We start from the raw sequence: 22,738 nt of genomic DNA, 5'->3' as shown, positions 1-22,738 counted from the left end.
TTTTTAGCTGTCACCAGTTGATTATATGAAAATATCATACTCAGTAATTTTGAGTAAACAAGATAGATGATAGTTTTTCTAATTTTAATATATAAGGGAAAGAAGAAAAAAAAGAAGGTTCAAAAGATATTGAAGACAGCTTAAAAGGGGAAGACACACACACAGATTATAAATGCTTCCTGAACCTGTGGTAGGAGAGGTGCCGGGCATGTGTGTGCTTATCTTCAGCCACTTAGTTTTCAGATATTTTATTTTTGTACATATGTAAATATATCTTTATTGTTTAGGGCTTTCTTTTAAATTTGTATTAGTATATGTTGATTATGCATATCAATAGATTTCACTATGGCATTTTTAAATTTTATGACAATGTTCACATTATTGCATACTCCACCAACTCTGAGGCTCAGTTGTTTTTCTTCAAAGCAGTTCTGTGATGCTGTCAGTTAACATAGTGCCTTCCATACTCTGTTACCACGAGTAGCATGTGGCTCTTGTTAAGAAATAGACTGGGATCCCTGCCTGACCTGCAGCCTGCTTCCCTATGCGATGCTTCCTGAACACATTTCTCAAAAGCAACCCAGGAGATCCATGTTCTGTGCTGCATGCTCATGCAGTTTCTTTTTACATTTTGTCCCTCTATTGGAAGGGTGAAGATCCTTTGGAAGGATTGGAATGATTTGTACAGTTCCTCTGGCTGGAAAGCAGCTGCCAAGGATGGAGCACACACCCTTCCAAGTCTAGTTCTTGATGCCCTTGCTGCAGTGTGGCAAGTGCTTCATATAATGCTTACTAGCCTTGTTCTTACACCGTCATCTCACTGTAATGGGACAGACCTTCATTTAGTTTAGCAAAGAGAAGTACTGACCTGAAAGAAGGCCAGTTTGTACAGAAACTTCAAAGCAATTAGAAAAAAGAAAAATGGCATTATCACTAGGCTCTATTTGCAGATGTCGCTAACATGTATTTTTATTGTTGTTAGGAACAGAAAGTCCAAAGTCCAAGGTCAGGATGACATAGAGGAAAACGACCTTGCTGGGAATACTGTATAGTTCTGTTGTTCTGTTTGTTTTGAAGATGTCTTTCCAAGCCAGAAGCAAAGATCCACTCAGTTGTAATTATGCACGGTGAGGTGCAGATAGGCTTGTGCTAGCTGTTAATTGGCTGTGTCTGATGCTTAGTTTTTATCTCTAATTTCGAATTAGTACTAATTACTTATAACAGTAATTAAGAGCTCTGGATAAGTAGTGTATACTTTGCTGTGTGAACAGTGCATATTTCAAAAGTTGAAAATCAAAGTGGTTACTATTATTGTGGCCATTATCACTTTAAAGTATGTTTTCATAAACCTGTGCATGTCACTCCATCTACATCCCTTCCCTACATGAATGAGGCTTAACAGACCCTAAGTGAATATTTTCACTTAAGTAGGAGAAAATTAGTGCTTTGTAAATATCCATATTTAGCATAACAGCCTCTGTGACCACATCTATAGCCATTCACTCTGGTCTTCAGGATAGTGCTCAGACACTGCGGGGGCTGCGGAGACCAAGAGCTTCACAACTGTTTTCTCTAAAGCTGTTTCTATAATAAAACTATATCGAAAATAAAAAAAATTAAAAATTCTTGCAAGTTCACAAGAACTGCACTGAGACTTTATAAAATCTGCATTTTCTTAATTCTAGACTTTTTAGTTAAATATGATGTAAAATTTTACTGTGGCTGTGACAAATTTATTTTAGTCTACAAATATAACTCTGATTTTTAAAGAGACGATTAAAATGTAGCATTGTTTCCTTTCTGGTGCTCAAATGCCCAAATTAATCTGAGTCCATTTAGCACAGTAGCTTTTGGCTGAGTTTTCTTTTATGTCTTTGACAGAATTTATATATTTCCCAATGGCTTCTGAAGTCAAAATAGCATATACTTTGCTGTGTGAATAATACACCATTTTCAAAAGCTGAAAATCAAAATGGTTATTATCACAACGGCTGTTACTATTTATAAATATGTTTTTGTCCAACTGACTTTTAATCCAGTAGTATAAACTCCCCATAGTATAAACTGATAGATTTCGCGTGACTGGGGCACGCAAGTGCACATCTGCCATCCCGGCACTTGTTAAATGGAGGCAGGAGGGTAAGCATTCATGTGTACAGAGTTCAAGGCCAGCATGACCTACATGAGGCCTGATCCCAGAGAGAGGAAGGGAACAGGGAGGGAAAGAGGGATGAGAAGGAAAGACATTGCTTAAGATTGTACAACACTTTGTTATTATTCAATCTAAGTCTATATTAAAGGATAATTTACTAAAACATGAGTTATATATATATATCATATATTATATATTATGTCCATGAGTAGTAATTGTACTACCGCATTATGTCTATTCTGTGTTTGTTATGTCTCTCTGTATGTCCTGTGTGTGAGCATGTGTTTGTATATTTGTAAAAATGAGTCTGTGTGTGTGCATGTCTGTGTCTAAGTGTCTAAGTGTACGAATGTATGTGTCTCTGTGTGCCAATATGTGTTTCTGTTTGTATATGTGTCTGTGTATGAGTGTGTGCATATATGTGTGTGTCACTGTTTGTGTGTGTCTGTGTTTGTTTCTGTTTACATATATGTACCTGTATATATATTTATATTTGTGTGTATGTGTTTTGTCTCATATATGTTTGCATGACTGTGTTTGTATGTGTACTGTGTATGTGTGTGTGTTTAGTGTCTGTGTATGTTTATGGTTTTGTATGTGTGTGTACATATATATGTCACTGTATGTGTTTGTATGTGTGTACATGTATGTATAATGTATATGTCAGTGTATATATTGTGTCTGTATATGTCTGTGTGTATGCTATGTATATGTCTTTCTGTGTGAATATTTATGTGTGTGCATGTGTGTATCTTTGTGTATGGAGACTATTCTACATTTCATATTGAATTTAGTAGCAATGACAGTGACAATAGATGAACTGGTCAGCTTCTCCTTGGAATTAATTAATGAGAGCATACCAGGAAGCCCTTAGTGATTTCTTCTCCTCTTTAATTCCATCTTCTCATTTTCCAAGAATTATTTTTATTTACTTTTTCAAATTAATGGTTTACACCATTTTACAGCTGTGTAAGCATGTTTGAGCAAGTGCATGAAATCTGCTAAGATCATGGTTTAAGAATGCATGTGAGCATATCTGTGTTAAGAGTTATTTCATAGTCTTCTGCTAGCAGCCTTCAGATGAAGACATAGAACTCTCAGCTCCTCCTGCACCATGCCTGTCTGGATACTGCCATGTTCCCCCCTCAATGGTAATGGACTGAGCCTCTGAACCTGTAAGTCAGCCCCAATTAAATGTTGTCTGGAAAAAAAAAAAAAAAAGACGGGTCTGCAGGTAAACCTGTAGAACATTTGCCCATTGTGGGCAGTATGGTCCTGGCGTCTATAAGAAATGTCCCAGCAGATAAAGGAGTTTGCCATGCAAATCTGGCAACTTGAGTTCAATCCCTAAATGCCAGTAAAGTCAAGAGTAAAGTAAAGAGAGAATCAAGTCCACAAGGTTAGCCTCTGATCTTCACATGCACGTAGTACCATGTAAGTGCATATCCTGTTCTACAGGAGACCTGTCTCCTAAAGCAGGAACTGGGGGTGTTGGTAGCAGGCTTACCTAGCCTGCATGAGACCCTGGATTCCATCCCCTGCACTGCATAACCAGGTGTGGCTTCACATGTCTGTAATGGCAGCACTTGGGAGGGAGAGCCACCAGGATCAAAGTTCGAGGTCATCCTCTGCCTTAAATCAAGACCAGCCGGAGCTACAAGAGACACTGTCCAAGGAGAAGGAAAGAAGAACAGAAAGACAGAAGGAAGGGACACAAAAGGAAGAAAGTGGCACCTTGAGCTAAATAAGCCAGAAAGTGTCTACAGTTTGGGGCTTATCTTCTGTACGAACAACCTAAACAGAGTCATCCATGATGAAGTTCCACAACTCCAAACTAAGAAACAACACCAGCTCCAAAGTAAGAGAAAAACGAAGGGCGGTTCTCTCTAACAGTTCAGTGTAGCCACTTCCCACTGCCTTAATCATTAAACCAGGAAGGTAGTCACTTGGAGTCACACTTGCCAACCAAACAGCTCATGCATTGTTCAATCTCCGGACCCAGTTGTGCGAGGAAAGCCACATTGTGTTTTGTCCCTGGCTTCTTCAAGTCCTTTTCTTGAAACTGACCTCCTCTGCTTGGCTTCCTGTAACAAACAGTCAGTGACATGTTGCTCAGTGCTAGAATGAAATGATAAAGCTAACTGAGATCTTTAAAAAAAAAAAAAAAAAAAAAAGAGTTATTTCATGCTCTTAATACTTGAAAGCAAGTTTGGATATCATAGGCAATTTATAGATTTAATATTTCTGAATAGACTGAGAACTTTTCATACCTGCTTTGGTTTGCTTAGACACTCTGCTCATAAAGAAATTGTATTCTGTAATTCCTTTCTCAGAACATTAATAGGTTCAGGTTAGAACCAGCATGTCTAGGATGTTAGCAATTTTGACTTTGCTTGATGGGTGATTTCCTCACATAGTATGGTTGCAATAGAATCAACAGAATCATATTGTGTGTGTGTGTATATATATATATATGGTATATTTGAGCTAAGTCTATAGCAGTTTAATGTAAAATTTGACTTAATTAGTATATGTATCAAAATATAACAAGTTTACTATTCATATCTGTGAATATCACAAGATTTGAGGTTCTTGAATGGTGAAAAGATATCTAAACCTAATGTTTTTTTTTATTAATAATAAAAAACCTGCTTTTAATTACTTAACTAATTAACACTCCAAGTACTTACCCTGGTTTTCCATTATTGAAACCTCCCCCGTCCTCACTCCCCTTCTCCTCTGAGAGGGTGGAGCCTCCCCTGGGTATCTCCCTACCCTGACCATCAAGTCCCTGCCAGATTAGGCGCATCCTCTCCCACTGAGGCCAGACAAGAGAGCCCTGTCAGGGAACTGATACTACAGTCAGGCTACAGCTTTAGAGAGAGGGTCCAGTCCAGTTGTTGAGGGACCCCCATGGAGACTGAGTTGTGCATCTGCTGCATATGTGTTATGGTCCTCATTCCGGCCTGTGTATGTTCTTTGGTTGGTGTCTCAGTTTCTGAGAGCTCCCAGAGTCCCAGGTTAGTTGACTCTGTTGGGCATTCTGTTGAGTTCCTCAGTCCTTTCCCCAATTCTTCCATAAGAGTCCTCAACCTCTGTCCGATGTTTGGCTGTGGGTATCTGTGTCTGTTCCCGTCTGCTGATGGATAGAGCCTCTCGGAGGCTAGCCTCCTGTCTGCAGGCATAACAGAGTATTGTTAATAATCCTTCTAATATCCTACATTTCAGATTTTGGTTTTGCTTGTGAATATGTGTGTGGTGTCAATAGTGTGTATTAGCATGGTCACGTGTGTGGGTACACATATGTGTGCTTTCTTGGATGATTTTCTACCTTGTTTATTGAGGCCATATTTCTCACTTGAACTCAGAGCTCACCTCAACTTGTATAGCTAGCCAGCTTGACCCAGGGTATCAGACTCCCAGGATCAGAGTTGCCTATAAGGCCCACCTAGCATTTCCCTTGGTACTGGGGCCCAAACTCCGGTCCTCATACTTGTGCTGAAAGTGTTGCCCCTGAGGCATCTTCCTAGCCCTCTAATGTCCTCCTACTAGGATGAAAGGTAAACAAACGAGGAACCCACATTTTTGTTGATTCAATTTTATGCTTTCTGACTTTAGTTCAGTGCCCAAACTTGGCATCTCCAGAAAAGTAGATTATCCTTGCATGCCTGGTCTGGACAGTTAAACTGTTCATGTTCCTTGGATATTTACTGTGCTCCTTCCCACCAGTCACAGCAGTATATGATATTTAAAAACAACAACAACAACAACAACAAAATAACCCAGAACTCTCAGCTGGGATTAAATTAGAGTTACTCACTTCTAATTATGTGTATGTATATACTCTAATTATATGTATGTATATACTCTAATTATGTGTATGTATATACTCTAATTATATGTATGTATATACTCTAATTATGTGTATGTATATACTCTAATTATGTGTATGTATATACTCTAATTATGTGTATGCATATACTCTAATTATGTGTATGTATATACTCTAATTATGTGTATGTATATACTCTAATTATGTGTATGTATATACTCTAATTATGTGTATGTATATACTCTAATTATGTGTATGTATATACTCTTAGCTATTGAAGAGAACTTAGCTAGTGTGTGTGAAACCTTACATCTGATCCTTTAGTGGGTGCTCGTGTGTGCGCACATGCACACACAATCCAACAACAACAACAACAACAACAAAAACAAAGCTAGATAAAATAATTTTAGACTTAAAAATTTATTGTTGAAAATGGGAAATACCAGGATTAAACAAACTGAAAGTGAACCATGATGATCTGGAAGAGTGAAAATATGCAGAAATAAAGCCAGGCGTGGTGGCGCACGCCTTTGATCCCAGCACTTGGGAGGCAGAGGCAGGCGGATTTCTGAGTTTGAGGCCAGCCTGGTCTACAGAGTGAGTTCCAGGACAGCCAGGGCTACATGAGAAACCCTGTCTCGAAAAACCAAAAAAAAAAAAAAAAAAAAAAAAAAAAAAAAAGAAAGAAAAAAGAAAAGAAAATATGCAGAAATAAATTTTGTGGGTTAAGGCAAAGAGAAAATAATAAGAGTAGAAAAATTAGTGATAAACTCCAATTTCTCAAGATTTATAAAGTGAAGGTATTGTAAATGTGCTAAAGTAAATACTTTTCCAATAAATGAAAATTCTCTTTTCATGCATCCTTAATTTCTGGCCATGGTCAATCCAGGCAGCTGCTTGTTGGCTCAGTGCTCTCTTACTGGGAGTATTTCTATCCTGACTGTTTTACAGACATGGCCTGATTGGGCTCAGAGAAGGAACACATGGAATTGTGCCATTGCGAGCTTTAAGAACAGTGTACAAATGAGTCTGACATGGTTTCTCTACCAGCCAGCTGATGTTTAGACTTAATATGGGTTACACTGTGCAGATTGAGGCGTAAAAGTAGAAGTTGCACAAAAGTGGCCATTACCTAGATTAAAGGTATGTGTGTGTGTGTTTGCGCACGCGCACCTGCACATGCACATGTGCATGTGTGCATGTGAGTGGCTGAAACTAGAAAAAGTATCAGAGGAGGGAAGTAAGAGATTGTGAATTGAGGGAGAAAAAGAGAGGGAAATAGAACATGTGTCCTGAAAGCAGAAACTGGGGCTGTTTGGGGAGAAGAGTGCGACCAGTTTGACATGGGTGAGGGATACTCAGGACTGACATTTCTTTCTTTTTAAGTGTTATTTATTTATTTATTTTATGTATATGAGTACACTGTAGCTGTACAGATGGTTGTGAACCTTCATGTGGTTGTTTGGAATTGAATTTAGGACCTCTGCTTGCTCCAGTCAGCTCCACTTGTTCCAGTCCAGCCCAGTGATTTATTATTTTACAAAGTACACTGTAGCTGTCTTCAGACACTCCAGAAGAGAACGTCAGATCTCATTGCAGGTGGTTGTGAGCCACCATGTGGTTTCTGGGATTTGAACTCAGAACCTTCAGAATATCAATCACTGCTCTTACCCACTGAGCCATCTTGCCAGCCTCCAGGGCTGACATTTCCAGCATAGATATTCTTATGTACAGAAGAAATTTTAAAATAATTATGTGAGTATTTCAATATATGCCCCTAATGTTTATATTTTATATTAGATATGTACTTATCTACTTTTGTCATATATTATATTCACAGGATAAGAGCAGGTTAGAGCAGAGTATATAAAGCCACATAAAATTCAGTGATGATAGGGCCTGGAGAGATGGCTCAGTGATTAAGAGCAGTGGCTGTTCTTCCAGTCGACTCATGGTGATTTCCTAAATGGTGGCTTACAGCTGTCTATAACTCGACTTCCACTGGATCTGAATGCTCTTCTGACTCCTGAGGGCACTGCATGGATGTGGTATGGAGACATCCATGCAGATGAAATACCCATACATGTAAATAAATAATAAATCCTAAAACCAACATGTCAAAGTGTGTCATAGAAAGATGGTCTCTCAGTAGCTCAAGGGTACCCCACTGCAGAAGCTCAACATCCATCATGGAACAGCTGAAAGGCAGGCATGTTGACAAGCTGTCCTGTAATTGCACCCAGCTCCTGCCCTGTCCTCTGAAGCTACAAGTATATATTGAAGACCCTCCCAGGGTTCCCCTTGACACCCCTGTCCCGATGCCTGGGATACATGTGGGTTTTCTGAAACCACCTTGTTTTCATGCTTCATAACAAATGGTGAGGTATGAGGCAATATAAGTTTTATAACATTGGAATGCTGAAATGTCTGTGGTCCTGTATGTTACAGACCTGGAGGTAGTATGCAGGATAACAGAAGCTCTGAGCTCTGTGTGAAGCATATGTATACGGGACTCTTGTTTTTCTATTTACAAAAATTAAGAAATGTAAATTTTCCATTCTAATAGATTGAAGCCAAGAAACAGGGTATTGATTGATATGTGAGAGAAAGGCTCTTATTTTCTTATACGTCCTCTTGTGTGCTTTAATGCATCAATTTTTCATGTTGTCTCTGGGTGTGTGGAGATGTGGTTGGGATTCTTTCCCAGCTCACACTGGGTAATAGTTTGACTTTGATATTCCTACAGGTGTGCAATGCTATTTGGGGCTTGTATCACATAAGACCTGTCCTAGGGGCTGAAGAGGAGAGTCCACTGGCAAGAGCACTGGCAACTCTTCCAGAGGATTCTGTCCTAGAACCTACATGGTGACTTAAAACTGTCTCTAACTCCAGTTCTGGGGTTCTGATACCCTGTTCTGGTTTTGTAGACACCAGACAAACACTCAGTGCATATTCATATATGCAGACAAACACTCATAAAAAACAAAAACTTATTAATGTGTCAGGAACTTTGACAGTTAATGGGAATATTCATTGCATCATGCATTCAGAAAAATCTAGCAAAATAATAAAATCTGTATGGACTGGAAAGTGTTCTACTTTTGGTGTACTCTCAGATAAAAAGATGTCTCACAAGTATCTTTCTTTTCCTAGAGCATAGTGTACAGTCTGGTCAGTTAGATAATAACTGGAAAGAAGCCTTAGAACAGAGATTGGAAATAGTGATGTCACCTACTTACCTGGACTCAGGCTCTACAGATGGGCTCTAGCCCAGGAACTCAGAGTTCAGATCTCCCCTTTGTGTTGTTGTGCTATAGAGCAACTTAGAGTGTTGGCTTTTAATTTACATATAAAGGCCTTTGCTTCTAAAGTAGGTTTCTAGTGGTCCAGGCATCCTAACAGAGACGATTGGCCTGATTCTGTTCTGACAGTCATATCCTGAAAGTTAGGCATCTTCTTGCAGTCTCTCATTCTGCGAGTCTCTGACCGTATTAATATTGAAGGAATTTACTGCAGTCACAGTTCTGTCCCTTCCTAACCATTCTGTTCTTCACATCTACGTTGGGTTAATATGAAGTATTTCCTACATGATTACGTGGTTGAGCTCTTAACCTCAGCAGGAGGTATTTATTTTTCAGGAGGCTAGGGAATCTTTATAAAGTGGAACTTCCCTGGAAGAAGTGAGTTTCTAGGGGGAGGCCTGAAGATTGATAGCCTGGACATGTCACTCACACACAGGGCATGCTCCTATGCCTTTACCACCATGATAGACTGTATTTCTGCTTAAGCCTTGAGCCAGAATTACCCCTTCCCCTATATTGCTCCTTGTCAGGCATCTGCTCAGAGCACAAGCAAAGCAGCCAAGATTTTAGTATAAAACAGATCTTGATAGGTCCTACTGAGTGGCCTCAAACCCATACCCTGATGAGACATCCACTGTACTCTGCCTGCCACATTACATTGTCCAGGTTTTAACTTCCTTTCTCCATGATAACACCAACTCATGTCATTGAGTTTGTGCCAGCCTCAGTTCTGCATGAGCATTAGTGTAGTACATGTTTACTGGACACATCCCTGACCACTCTTGGGAAGGTAGTGCACACAGGACTCCTTGCTGTCCAGACATCGTTCACTGCTTTGTTGATTTTATAGTCATTGCTTGTCCTTTTCGGATTATCTGTCTCCCAATCTCATTCATAGGGAGAAAAAGACACTGCATGGTGCTTAAGATTTTAAATATATTTCTGAGTTTGAGGCCAGCCTGGTCTACAAAGTGAGTTCCAGGACAGCCAGGGCTGGAGAGAAACCCTGTCTCGAAAACAAAACAAAACAAAACAAAAAGATTTTAAATATATATTGAGGGTGTATAACTAGCTCTCCAGGAATTTCTGAGTCTTGCTGTGAGATGAAACACAATCCATTCCTAGCTAGACTGTGGTATTTCGACACCTGTAATCGTCTCTGCTCAGGCTAAAAATGTGAGTTCTTAAATCTGGCTAGCTAAGATGTTTATGGATACAAGCCCAGTCCTAGGATAGCCCAGGATAATGGATACCCTCCTCTCATTAGGACTAGGAGAGAGGCAGCAGTGAGCATGCCTCCTAGGACCTACTTGTTCCTGGAGACTGAGTTATACCTCTTCCGTCTCTGTCCTGTCCCACAGAAGAAATGTTAGGACAAGACATATATAGTCCAGGGGCAGCATGCTCAGCCTGCAGCCTGTGGGTCACTTGTACCCCAGAACAGCTGTGGATATGACCTAACACAAAATCATAAATTTTACTTAAATATGAATTATACTAATGCATTAATTTTTAACTTTGTAGGTGGCGATGTTCTGTTGCAATTTCTAAAGCATGGGCATGCTTTTAAGCCAAGGTCAGGAGCCAGTATCCAAACCAAGTCATATTACTCTCTGAACTCTGTTATAGCACAGATCTTCTGTAGAAAATGCGTCTACATCTGACAGTTCACTTGGGAATGGGAAACTTGACTGATTTATCTAAATTTGGCAATAGAAATTTCAAAACTTATATTTGCCTGTAATGAGTTGTGAAACGGAAAGATTTTTCTAATGTATTAGAATGTCTTAAATAGGAAGGTTATATGGCTTTTGTATGTCTTATGATGATTCTAGTATTTTATATATGTTAATAATTTACTTTTGTGCTACTTGGGATTGAAACTAGGACCACTCATTCATCAGGAGTGTGATCTGCCACCGAGTTACACCTTCAGCGTAACTTTTCTCTGCTCAAAATATTTATGTGTGTGCATGTGTGTGTGTTGTGTGTATAAGCACCTGTGTATCACATGCATATGTGGAGGGTGAAGGTCCCCTTGTTAATGTCAGGTGGGTGTCAGGGATTGCACATCAAGCTCCTTTACTCTCTGAGCCATCTTGTAGGCTGGAACATTTTCTGGAAAGGAGATGGCTGAAGACTACATGATTTTGAGGTGATCCAGGGGCTGATGTGTGTACTATGTGTATCTGAATTGGTCAAGTGCAACTGGAAGAGCTCACAGCTTGCCTAAAGGTGAAAATGCGGATAGAAGTGAACTAATTAGTATTGACAGGATCTGTTCATTTTGAGGATTTAAGGTCTGCTTCTACAGTGTTCCACAGCTGCATGCAGTGATAATCAGCTGAGTGATGGCAGCTAGTACTGTATACAGTGACTCAGCTCTGAGAATTCATAGCGAGAATGGCTGCTGGAGACTCACCAAGTGGGTCCTCAGGAGACACTTCTGACCTGAAGTGAGGCATTACTACAGCAATTAGGAATCTTCTTTTCAGTTGCTGAAAGAACCATAGAGATGAGATAATGTATCTATCTATCTATCTATCTATCTTCTCCATAAGTGATCCTGATTGTACTATAAAATGACTGAAACCAGAAAATGAGAAGGTTGTTTCTTCTCAGGATCCCTAATTAGCCATCTACCTAAGTATCATTTAACAACCAAGGGAAAAGTAGTTTGTGTGAAAGTGCAGGAGAGAGACTGAGATTTCCAGTGCTCACGTCATTGTGTGACGACGGTTGTCAACTCTGAGAATGTGTGACTATTGGCTAATGGTAGCTGACAAGGGGATAAAAATATGGCATAGCCAGGTCCTCATTTTATCACCCTTTAGCAATTCAGTACTCTGTGAGCTGTGAATATTCTGTAGCTGTGATGCATATGTGCATGTTATATTAGACTGTATCATAACAGAAAATGTGATGGAAAACTGGCTCATGAGTACATGTTAGGGTGGGTCACATCCCTGGGGAGGAGAACTTGATGCATATGGCTGATGATTAGGAATAGAGGTGTTGTGAAAACCCTCACAGCCAACTCTCAGGACACTTGGCATACATGGTAACAATGCAGTGTTCCTGAGACAAGCCATAGGAAAGTTAGTTCCATGCAGGCAGAGCTGTGACTGTGAGGAAGGGGACATTTCACTGTGTGACTGAACTTAGGGAGCATGTTAGAGTAGTGTCCACTGGGTAGAGCTTTACTCACCTGCCTCCCTCACTTCATTTTCTTAGTTCTTTGCTGCACACGGTTAGATGGCAGCCTGTCCATGAGAACAACCTAGCTAAATAAGAGAAAGACATTATGCCCCCACCCCCACCCCAGGTCTTCTTTATTGTGGAGAATGCTTCTAATGAGGTCTGTGAGCTGTGCCGAGAGAATTTGAAGCTCTACTTTATGTTCATGAGAGCCTGCCTCCCAGAAAAGGGGAGAGAAGGAAGAGATGGATGGCCTGGCAACTGCAACACCTGACCTAGAAACCTGCCTGATTCCAGCAGAGGCAGACTTATGTGAACACTGGGAAAGGTCCACCTCACAGGAGGTGACACCAGTCTTGTCACAAGTCCAATTCCTAAGCTGTTGCTTGACAGTGTAAACAGCTTCCATTCGAAACAGGTGGGACAGAAAATGAAACAAATTAACACATCAGAACAGTTAACAATTCCAGTACCTTCTGAGTTGGAAACAAGTTAAACACATAGAGGCTCACAAATGCATGCACACAGACATACACACTAGTACACATGTACACGAGTAAAAGCAAACAGACATACAAGCAAGCACCTCCTCCCTGTAGACACACACATACCCAGACATAAAGGCGCAGACATGTGAGCACACACAGGTACACCCTTCATCTGTGTGACTTCCCAGCATTAGCAGAGTTTGCTCCTTAGCAGGAAATAAATCTACTGAAATTTTCCACAATGACATCATCTCTTCCCCATCAGGCCCACTTCCTGCCTTAACCACATTCAGGCTCATTGGCAAGAGAATTGAGTGTTTCCATGATATCTGAGAGCACTAATTTTAGTCATTGCTTTTATGGCAGGAGAATGTAGACTACAGTGTCAAGAAAAATAACTCTCCCCATATGGAAAATGAGAAATTAATTGTTTGAAAATGTGCTTTTTCTAAATGGAGAAATTCAAGGCATTTTGAACAAATCAATAGAGATTTTGCAAGTTATTTTGTAAAAAGAGAAACACTGAGATTTTTATAACAACAGCATTTCATAAGTCTGAAAATTAAGGAAAAGAGGTATTTCTTCATTTATAAGTATCTGAAGATTTCTAGGTAATGTAAAATGTGAGTGCTCATTCTGTGTGTGTGTGTGTGTGTGTGGTCCAGGGAAAAGGTTCTGTTACATCACAGAGCCGGCGTGGTCTTTTCAGATGAGGTAATTTACAGTGTGCAGACCTTCCAGCTCTTTCCTGAGTTCTCTGGGGTGGTTATGTGAATGCTGCCTTTGTCTCAGGCAATAGTTTGGATATGCATTCTATATCATGCAAGAAGCTGTCTGAGATCCATGTTGGGCTAGAATTATTTCAGTGGTCATGTCTAATTTCACACAGCACAGTCTACTTGTCTGTTAGATGTATTGAAATCACTGTTCCATATTAAAAGTAAATAGTAGAGTGATACACTAAAGGCAAATGGGGAAAAGCAAGAAATCTGGCTCAGTCAGGACTGAGAATAAAGAAGAAAATCCTCCAGGTGTGGAGGAAGAAAAGCCTCTGTCTGAGCTAACCTCAGGAAGCCTTCCGGTGTGCTCTGTGCCCCATCTAGTGAGGGATGCTCAAGTCCTCCATCCACATGAGAAGTCCTCGGAGCTTCCTGTTGCACTGCTGTGGACAGTGGCTGAAGCATTGAGATTCTCCTAGGGGGCTGCTTTCAAATTCACGAAATTTCACAGACAATACAAGCCAAACAAACTTTTATTGAAATAGATTCTAGGAGCAGAAACTATCTTCACAACATTAACAGCAAGCATGAGCCTCAGCAGAAGCAACAAAGCTTGCCTTTTAAAACCTTAAGTTGACGTTCATTGAAATAAAGTCTAAAGTTTTAAAGCTGAGTAGCGAGTAGTATTTTCAAGTTTCTGCCACGTTTTATAATGCAAACAAACCCTATGTTTTCATTTAATAGAAAGACCCCTTTCTTCTCTTTACACTGGTAATGGAGGAATGATAAACTTTGATTAGTGCTTACTAAAGGCAGTTTTGCTCATCTCATACTCAGGGTCCTCCTAACGCATGATGGGAGTATTTTCAGGATTTCAGTTGGTGGGAAGGGCTGTCAAGAATGTAAACGTCAAATATGGATTTACAGAATAAATGAGAAGAGTTGGAGATCTAAAAGAGAAAAGATACATTTTTACATTTTAGCTATATTATAAGTGACTATGCAAATACATATATATATATGTCTATTAAGTGTCTATGTGCATGTATGGGAATGTGTATGTAAATGTAAGTTTTCATATGCATATATATGTATACAGGACATGTATGTTTGTATTTACACATGTATGTATATAGGTATATATGTATATACTTGTGAATATATATCTATGTATATATATATATATATATATATATATATATGTGTGTGTGTGTGTGTGTGTGTGTGTGTGTGTGTGTGTGTATGCATATATAAAGTATATGTGTGTGTGTACTCCCACAATATGAAACTGGAACATTCTACCCTCTTATGATGTCATAGGAAAAGAGATCCCACATTTGACCTCATGTGACCTGTCATAGTCAAGAAGGGAACCTTGAAGATAAAGAGTAAAATAACAGCTACACAAGAATATGTGTACGAGATGTATAAGAAACATAATTGAGCACCTTATTATAACTCAGTTCCTCTCAGTATATTAAAACTTCACATTTATGAAAATATTCTGAAATCTAAGAAAATCTGAAAAGAGCCTTAAGCTTTCTGGGAAAGGATATTCTTTATGTATGTGTTTATACTTACACATATGTGTGTGCACATGCGTATATCATTGCATATTTGTGAGTATGCACAGGTGCATTAGTATGTGAGAACATGCATGTATAAGTGTGTGTACATGTGTATGTGTGTTTGCACTTATGTATATGCATATATGTTTGAAGAGTGTATGTATGAGTGTGTGTACACATGAGCATGGGTGTGCATGTGTTAGCACACATATATAAGTGTGTGTGTGTGCATTTTTGTGTTTGAGTAACTTTATTAATAGTAAATTACAAATGGGAAACCACTTGCATGTTGTTTCACATCCTCATGGTTGCCATTTTGATACTGTCTGAAGACTGGAGGTCAGAGTTTACTCTCTTTACACTTAATACCTTGTACCTTGATAAAACAGTGAAGTTTTCTTAACTGATTATTCTATTAAATGGCAATCTAACCATCAGGTCATTTAAAACTGAAGTCAGCCAATCACTTTTTTGATCAGAATTCTCCAGTGGAGCCCTCACTGCTTAGAAATAAGACAAAATCTTTAGTAACACTGGAGCCTTTTAAACTTAGAAACTAACTGGGGCTTTAGTTCTCTAGGTATATAGTGAAGTATATAGCCCCTCGGAGCTAACCACTCCCTTCTTTTATGCATCCTCCTTGGCCTCTGTGGGGTGCTCAGGAGCTTGTGACCTTGACTGAGAATACAGTTTCATAAATACTGCTGGATGTAAAGACCTTTTTGGTTCCTGGGCAGCATTTCTAGTTGCATCATGTCTCATCCTCAGTCCCGGTAGGCAGCTTGTTCCAGTCTGTCAGAAATTTCACTTTCTGTAATGCGTTGACCTCTTGGTCAGCTTTGAGGCTGCTCAGCTCTGGAAGTGGCTGATTCTCAGTAAGGTGTCCCCCTACTGATGCTCTATCATCCTCCTCTCAGCTAGGCACAGAACTGTAAAATCCTCAGAAACCTGGTTTTAACCAGTGGCTTGCACTTCTGCTGTAATTCTTGGGATACACTCTGACCCCTAACACCTCAGCAAGAATGAATAGCCTAGAAAGGAAGCTTGGTCATGTCTGTCTTCTCTCATTCCTCAGTGATGGCTGTCACAGAGCTGTGATGTGGGAAAGGTAGGTGGAGCAAAATTAGATTAAATGTCTTCTGAGTTTTTAAAATAACTTCCTCAATGAACTAGAGTTTTAAAGTTCAGAGGTAATCCTCTAGTTCTTTCAGAAGCTGATCTCTTGATGCATACTTAAGCAGCGAGTAGTAAGAAGGTTTTACAGATAGCACTTGGATGAGGAGGGCATATGACATGTAAGACACGATGTATAAAAAGTTGAAAGATCAGGGGGTGGTGTTGCATGCCTTTAGTTCCAACACTTGGGAGACAGAGCTTGCAGATCTCTGTGAGTTCAAGACTAGCCTGGTCTACATAGTGAGTTCTAGGATAGCTAGAGCTACAGAATAGCAAGACCCTGTTTCAAAAATTCAAATGAACAAAAATTGAAAGAATGTATTAATTGCTAAACTATATAAAATTGTTTTTCTTTGATTATTATTGCTGTGTGTGCAAGTGAGTGAGTGAGTGTGTGTGTGTGTGTGTGTGTGTAGTCTGCTGAGTGCAAAGAAAGAAAAACCAAATGAAACAACAACAACAACAAAAAAACCCAAAACAACAACAACAAAAAACCCAAAAAACAACTATGTTTGTCTTTTTTGGAAAATGTCTGTTGTTTTCTGTTGTTTCTTAAACCACTTAGGAACATAAAACACATTATAGATGCCATTTTTTTAAGCTTTACTGAGGTATCACTAGCAAAATTTATATATATTTGTGATTTATATACAACATGGATCTGTGTATACACTGAATTTTTAAATGAATATCATTAGCATCATATTCCTTACTTCAATAATAATGTGGCAGATCCCTTTTCTCCGTGATTTTCAAATGTGTAGCCTATTATTAACCTTCCCAGCCTATCAACTCTGTTTCTTGTACCTCGTGTTCTTTCAGCCATGTCTCCTAGCTTCACTCTCCTCCTCCACAGCTATCAGGGCCCTGTTTTCTCATTTTTGTTTTTAATAGTTTGTCTGTTATTCCAAATATTAGAGATGTTTGTAGTTTAAAGTAAAATTCTATGGTAAGCTCATCAGGGTGGCACATCTCTTGCCGCCTAGGAATCTTCATTAACAGATTTTCAGTAACATAAAGATTGCCATAGAGTGCACTCTTCTGGTTATACATTCTACTCCTAAATTTTGACAGTAATTAATAACATATGTCCATCAATATGACATCATACAAAGTTGTCTCACTGACCTTAAAATCCTAAGATCCCTGCATGCCTACTGTTCCAGATGTTTTAAAAAATAAATTCCTTTTGTCTACATGCATGTATCTATGTAAGTGTACATGTGAACATATGGACATATGCATGTTCAGGTAACTGGAGTTAGACAGTTGTGAGTGCCTGGTGTCTTCATGGTTCATCAGCAAGTGTTAACCACTGAGCCATCCCTCCAGTCTCCCAGATGGTCAGATCATGTTTTTCATTGTCTTCCTAGCTTTGCCTATTACAGATGGCTATGGAGTTGGTCATGAGCATGTGTCTGTTTAGCACTTCTGATTGGCATCTCTTACTTAGTGAAAGGGCTTTACATTTCTCTTCATGCTTCTCCATGGCTTGAGAGCTTATTTCTGCTAATCACTGATTACTATCTAGTTGTCTACCCATAGTTTCTTACCTCAACTCCTGAAGCCATCCTGGTTGCCTCCTTATGAGTTGTCATAAATGAGCTTTTGTAACTCCTGGATAGAGTTTCCGCAGACAGAGGTTTCTAATGTGTCAACACTTCTTTATTGCCTATTTTTCTTTTAAGCTTAAAGTTTGAGTCTAGATTTGATCTTCATTTCCTTTATCTTGTACCGTAACAGAGATCATTCAAAGTAACTAAAAAGATCTATGTGTTATTTAAGTCTAACTTTTAGTGTTTTATTAATTCTTTGGACATTTTCTTAAACCATGATTTAAATTTTTATGATATTCATCCCAATTCCTCCCCTTTTCTCCTTCCAGTTCCACTCCCACCTCTCTACCCTCCAACCTTATGACCTCTACTTCTTTTATTTGAATAACTCGTAGATTCTGATTTGTGTTGTCCATATGCTTCTGGCTGTGAGATATCACACTAGAGTGTGGTAGACTTTCTAAGCAATTATCCTCACTATTTTAAAGACGGAAAGCTGTGGCAAGCAAGCTGTGCTTTCAGAAACCTCTGTATTTTTTTCTCATTGAGTTTTTTCATGATATCACAATATGTTGACCACAGCAGAATTTGCATAAAATGCCAGAGCTGTATTATATCAAACTTGTCTTAGAGAGGAAGTGGAGGGGTCATTTAAAATTCTAGCCCGATGTTTTCAGTTGAATGTGTATTAAGTCAGTGTTGAAGTACAAGGTCCTCAAGCCTGCAGTGGCAAAAATCATTAATTTTTTTCTTCTCACGATCTTGTGCAATTTTATTTTAAAGAACATATTTTATCCTTTTAAAAAATTGGTGTTATTTTAAGGATTATTCATTATTTATGTATATATGCCTGTATGAGTTTACGTGCACCAAAAGCTTACAGTGCCCATGAAGACCAGATGGGGGTATTGGATTCCCTGGGACAGGTAGATATGAGCTGTTTGATGTGGGTGCTAGGAACCAAACCTTGGTCCTCTGCAAAAGCAGTAAGTATTCTTAATCATTGAGCCACCTCTCCAGACTGTTACATTTATTTTTTTTTGATTGTATGTGCATGTGTGTGTGTGTGTGTTTGTGTGCATGTGCTACTGCACATATGTGAAGGTCAGAGAACAACTTTCAGGAGTTGGTTTTCTTCTTCCATCATGTGGCACTTGGGGATCATCACAGCTAGTGGCCAGAGTCTTTACCCATGGAACCATTTTGCCAGCCCTTATTTTTATCCTTTCTAAAGTGACATGGTATTTGAATTTATACTCTTTGATACATTAAATGCCAGCAAAAATTTTTTACTAAGAGAGAGAGAGATATTACTTTTCAATAAAGTATACAGGGAATCTGAGAGCAACAGAGATTCAAATGGAAATGTTATTTCCACTGTGGAAAAAGTGACTTTATTGCCTGCATATTTGAACAGCACACTCCATGTACCTTTTGGAATAGAAACAATATTACTTCTTGGCCAGTACCACATCATCTTCTGCTTTATATCTGAAATGTCTACTGAATGTAGTTAAGAATAGGCATCTGTCTTGAGCTTTTATGAAGAAAAATCTTATTTAAACTGCCAGAAATAAAATTGTAGTTAACAATGTAAAGAGAACGAAAGATGGTATTTTCTCAGTCCTCTTCACTTACTTTACTTTTTAAATAACTGGAATAGGTGACAGATAATACGTAATTTTTTGTAGAGTATTTGGGGCTTTTCTATGTTCATCAGGTTCCCTGATGATCACATAGACGCTCATTTATTTATGAATTAATGCCTCGACCTTAAGTTAGGATTGATTCTCCAACTAGCTTGTAACTCATTTAGCCTCTTTGTTCTGCTCTATGTCTGCCACACTGCTGTCTACTTCTCCTCAATTTCACATGTTTGACTTCCTCTGAATCTTGGTGGTGAAAACTCCTGCCTGACTTCCCTAGAGTTCCCCTCTCTCACACAGATGTCCCACATTTTAATTTTGCCTCAGCTTATTGGCTATCATAATTTTATTGACAGGTGATGCTTTTACACAGTGCACAAAAGATTATCCCTACAATTCTTCATTTTAACCTTAATTGGCTCCAATTTGGGGACTACCAAATGCAGAAATATACGTAATTCAAGACAAGTTTGAGCTATCATGGGATAGCTGAAATTCATGCATATGAAACTGGGTGTTTTAGTTTGACCTATGTACGAGCTCAACCTCTAAGGAGATGCTATCCCCTTAGCCACCTAAGTCAGGGTGTTTTCCTTTGACATTTAAGTTGAGAGGCCCATATATGGGTATGTGTCCTGTGCCTCCATTATGGTAGACACTACAGACTCTGGGTCACCATTTCTTAATGTCACCATGGATCAGTAGTAAAGTTAGTATGTCCTGTGCATTACCACTGTGGGCATCACAGAGCTAGTGTTCTGTTAGACAGTGGACAAGACCCTGTCCCCAGAGGTAGGTTATATAAAGAATGTGAGTGGATTAGTCATTATTACCCATTTGAAGCTGAAGCAACCTGATGCTGTTGCAATTCCATTTTTATGTCAGGCATTCATCATTCAAGTAAAATGTTTGGTGTGTACCATTGAGTATGTTTATTATACATGGAGAATAGTCTGTCTGAAGAGGGTTAGGAGGAATGGAAATATGACCTCTCCTGTCGTGAAAAGTAGATAAGTGGTCACATACATTTTATGAAACATCAGGTAAAGGCACTGCTTTCTAGTCTAATGTGCTATATAATATAATAACCATTATCCACATGTGCCTATTAGAATTTAAGTTGATCAAATTTTAAAAATGAATTGATTTTCTAGCCCCATTCACCACATTTTGAGGCTGGATTTTATCTGACATCAAAAATGACTCAAAATCCTACTTCATCCCCTTCTTCAAATTTAATTACAGCCTAATATCATGCATATTCTTCTTAACAAATTTATAATTTGTATTTTATAAATCTGTGTAGTAACATTTTATATGAAAATTAACATCATATATGGGCCATCTATGCATACTTACACGTATCATAGAATAAAACCATGATACACACATGTATACTACTCTCTACCTAAGAGTATGTTATGAGAACATTTATGGCTCAGTATATGTATGTTTTGTTCCTTTTAAATGAGCATGTAGAACCACATTGTGTTTACATTGTTACTCCACTAGATCTCTCCCGACATATTTTTGTTTCTATTTTTTCTACACTTAGTCACTGTTGAATAGAGTATATTCTTAGAACTAAATTGCTGGACTTAAAGACATGCATGTATTGATTTTAAGCTTAACATACAAATTGGTGCCCATAAAGGAGACATTATACTATGATATGTATAATTGTTTTTGAGACCCATATGTGCAAGCATTTCTTTGAAAACCATTGCTGATAACTAACTAGATCAGTTAACCAGATATTACTGTGTAGCAAAAAACACCAAATGCTGCTAAGGTTGTGGGGGAGAATTATACATCATTGGCAATAAATGTAAAACAGTCCGATTACTGTGGAAATCAATATGAAAATTCCTCACAAAGCTAAAAATAGAACTACTACAAAGCCTGCTAAAATAGTCCTGGGAGGAATGAATGTGCACAGCATAGAGACAGCCATATAGTTCCGCTTATTCTACTGTCATTCACAGTAGCCAATGAGGGATTCAGTCTAGATGCCCATCCAGAGCATAAAGGAATTATTAAAGAAAATGTGACAGAGCTGCACAGTGAAGAATCAGACACAGAGAAGAAAGGTTTATGTCATTGGCAGGGAAGTGGGTGGGATTAGAGATCACCATATTAAGCAAATAGGCTGAACCCAAAAGGACACATTGCACATGTGATATCCAGAGTGTAAAGAAGATGTGAGAGTAGAAGATGAAGTGCTCAATGTTAGACTTAGAGAAGGGGACAGGGCAGTACCTAATGTGAATGTGGTCAAGAGTTATGTGCATGCATGATGATGTCACACTGCAACTCAATGTTTTATACAATTACCACATACTAATAAAAGCAAAAAGAGTGGTTGGTTACCATGTAGGCAGGTCCATATATAAAATAGTGTGTGTGTGTGTGTGTGTGCGCGCGCACGTGTGTGTGCATGTATGCATATATGTAATTTAATATACTTATATTGCCTAAAACATATGCATACTTGAGTATTAATGTAAAAATGTCAGAGGTGTATATTCCATGTTAACTTTAATCTTCAATGGAAAGACATGCCTGTCAGATAGCAGGCCCATCCAAGACATAGCAACAGTCATTTCTTACTCTATAGCCACAGAACTTCTTATTGTGAAGAACTGTGTAAACTTCACTAACTCAATCAGGCCGCCATTTGGTTGTATTATAATGCCCTGTAAGTGAGTTCAGCAACCCACAGCACGTTGCTTTTCCTGTGAGTAGAGGCCATGCCTAGATCTGAATCTAAATCAACAATTAGTCTCCATTGATCTTTCTGCTTTTCCAGCAAGGTCTTACACAGCTCACTTCTACCAAATACTTGACTCGGGCCTTAACATCACATGAGTTCCTTGGCTTTGAGTAGTGTTTGGGAACTGGTTCTGCTCTGTTAAAGGAAAAGCCTGTAGCACTTGCTGTGGTGCCAAGCAGAAGTTCCTGGCTAAGATTCTAGGGAAACATTTTCATGTTAGCAGGATTGTCTTCTAGGTTCACATGCACCTGTATCCTAAGGATTTCCTCTGATGCCCAAAGTGAAGTGACGTAATGTAAATACCGTTAAAGATAAACATCAATTTCAG

At 38.8% G+C, this 22,738-nt stretch overlaps 1 protein-coding gene across 5 annotated transcripts in view; it reads left to right on the top strand.

The window, feature by feature from the left end:
• The window catches only part of Gas2 (growth arrest specific 2), a 127,818-nt gene that overhangs the window by 35,795 nt on the left and 69,285 nt on the right, over positions 1 to 22,738 (top strand). The gene's annotated exons all lie outside the window — the stretch shown is intronic.

This window comes from Mus caroli, unplaced genomic scaffold, assembly GCF_978045245.1.
Source record: "Mus caroli unplaced genomic scaffold, Mus_caroli_1 scaffold_8, whole genome shotgun sequence".
Lineage (NCBI taxonomy): Eukaryota > Metazoa > Chordata > Mammalia > Rodentia > Muridae > Mus > Mus caroli.
This window is presented reverse-complemented; position numbering and strand designations above follow the sequence as displayed.